Below are 2,698 nucleotides of genomic sequence, written 5' to 3'. Positions count from 1 at the left end.
CATCAGGAAATCACAACGTACTAGATTTCCTTCCACAAGACTAGTGGATCATGAGGTCTACACTGACAGAGAGATTACTGAAACATGTGAGATTTCTCATTATGCCTTTCTAGTTGATACAAAGGTACTTTCTTGGGAACAAGCTATCAAAACAGAGGAATGGAAGGAAGCAATGGTAGAAGAATTGAAGGCAATTGAGAAGAATGGTACATGGACAATGACAGAGTTTCCTAAACACAAACATCCCATAGAAGTCAAATGGATATTCAAGACAAAACTGAAACCAGATGGAAGCATCTCCAAGCTAAAGGCGAGATTGGTAGCAAAAGGCTTTCTACAAAAGCCTAGAGTGGATTTTAAAGATGTGTTTGCACCAGTAGCAAGGTTAGAGACCGTGAGGCTTATGGTAGCTATAGCAAATGCAAGAGGCTGGGAAATCTATCAGATGGACGTAAAATCAGCCTTCTTAAATGGCCCGCTGGAAGAGGAAGTGTATGTGACATAGCCTCCTGGATTTGTGAAGAAAGGTGAAGAATTGAAAGTGTTCAAGCTCAACAAAGCTTTGTACGGGCTAAGACAAGCACCATGAGTGTGGAATACACACATCAATCCTTGGTTGGTCAAGAATGGTTTTCAGAAGTGCACAATTGAATTTGGAGTATATGTGAAACAGTTAGGCCAACAAGGTACTATACTTATCTGTTTGTATGTTGATGATTTGTGATAACAGGTAACAATGTAGAAGAAATTGATGAATTCAAAACAAATATGAAAAGAGACTTCGAGATGACTAACCTTGGTAGCCTAGGATATTTCCTCGGCTTGGAATTTCGTCGAAGAAACTCTTGTTAGGGATTAATGCAATCAAAGAAACTCTTGTTAGCAACTTGTAAAGTGATGTTTATATCCACTTATATAATCTAAATTGACTTTATTTACAGTTGACGTGAGACTTTCAATATATCATCTGGTGATTACTAGACTTAAGGAGTGTGTTTAAGGATTAATGCAATCAAAGAAAATTTTGTTAACAACTTGTAAAGTGATGTTTACATCCACTTATATAATCTAAATTGACTTTATTTATAGTTGACGTGAGACTTTCAATATATCATCTCATATCGAGTAATATACATATATGAGTTTGAGACTAGACATTTATTTGGGCAGTATATATAATCATGGATCCCGTTACTTTAACACAACTTTTTTAACACATTTTTGACACACATACGTGTCAAGCTGGCATTGGTTGTTTTTTTTTTTTTTTAAAAAATCTAAGAATGAAAATGAGTAGCGTTTGGAAAATTTGGCATTCCAAATATACCCTTAACTCTGTTTTGTCTTTCATTTCACAATCTCTCTCGTTTCGTCCTCTGTCTCATTTACTCGTTTTGTCTCTCGTTCCGTTGTCCGTTGTCGGCAGTTGGTGGAAATGGAAAGTCAGGAACGGCAACTTCGTTGTAGAAAGGTAAATGCGTTGTTGGGTTTTGGGTTTTTTGTTAGTGTAGTTTTGTTTTTGTTTTGTTCGAGTGTTGGGTTTTTGGGTTTTTGGTTTGCGTTGTTAGGTTTTGGGTGTTTGGTTTGCGTTGTTAGGTTTTGGGTATTTGATTTGTGGTCTTCCGTTGTGGATGTTGTGGTGAGGGTTTAGTGTTTATTTGTTTTGGGTTTTTGATTTGTGTTCGTCGTTGTTGATGTTGTGTTAATGGTAGTGTGTTTTTGTGTTTTGTGTAATTCTTTAGGGGTGTTGTGTTGTTTGTTTTATGTTTCTTTGTGGGTTTTTTGACCCCATTTAGTTATGTTTGTAATATGGTTTTGCTATTACAGAGGTGACTCAAGAGAAGGCGAGAAGAACAACTACAGCGGCAACTAACGACCACGTTGATCATAGTAACAATGCATATTTTTCCCCTGCTGTAATGTCTAACAACCAACCGGGAGGATTTTCAAAGACCGATCACGGTGGACTGTCGCAGAACACAGCGGATGGGAACATGGACACCGAACCACAAATGAAGACGTATGTGAGGATGGGAAGAAGAATGTGTCACAAGAACCAAGCCCTGAGGACACCTTACACCGGAAATATAGGATGTAGAAAAAAAAAATAAGTGATTAATGTATGGTATTTTGAATACCACCATGACTTGATGTTGTAGCTAAACTTATTTCTTGCAGTATGAAGTTGATCTATGTTTGTTTCCATGTATTTGTGTTATTCAAATTAAGTGGTTTCTATTTTGATTTGGTGTACAGATGGAAATGTTTCGAGTTTATTTTGTTGCTTCCAAGCAGGATAAAGTAATGTATTAGATATAATGATATGCCGAAGTCGTTTGTGGTCATTTGTCTGATGTCAACGACTAGTTGAGTTAAAGTTTAATTTTGATCAACCTGTTACACATAAGGAAGCTTGAATGAAGCTTGAATGAGATCATAAACACTAGTACTGAATTTCTGCCAAAGATTTGTGTGAAAAACTGCATTATAATCGATTACAATGCAGTGTAAATGATTACGCGAGCCTGCTGAGGTTTCTGCACTTCCTGACCATCTGTAGGAGCCACCAAAAACAACACAGGGGACCACGTCCAGAATGAAGAGTGATTTGACAGAAGTTCATGTGTTTTACTTCTTTTTGGGATGTTATTGACTTAGTACTGCTTTGAAATTAGTGTTTTTGGACCCCCATGCAGGT

The sequence above is a fragment of the Vigna radiata genome, chromosome 1, assembly GCF_000741045.1.
Source record: "Vigna radiata var. radiata cultivar VC1973A chromosome 1, Vradiata_ver6, whole genome shotgun sequence".
In the NCBI taxonomy this organism is placed as follows: domain Eukaryota; kingdom Viridiplantae; phylum Streptophyta; class Magnoliopsida; order Fabales; family Fabaceae; genus Vigna; species Vigna radiata.
Note: the sequence above shows the minus strand (reverse complement) of the source record.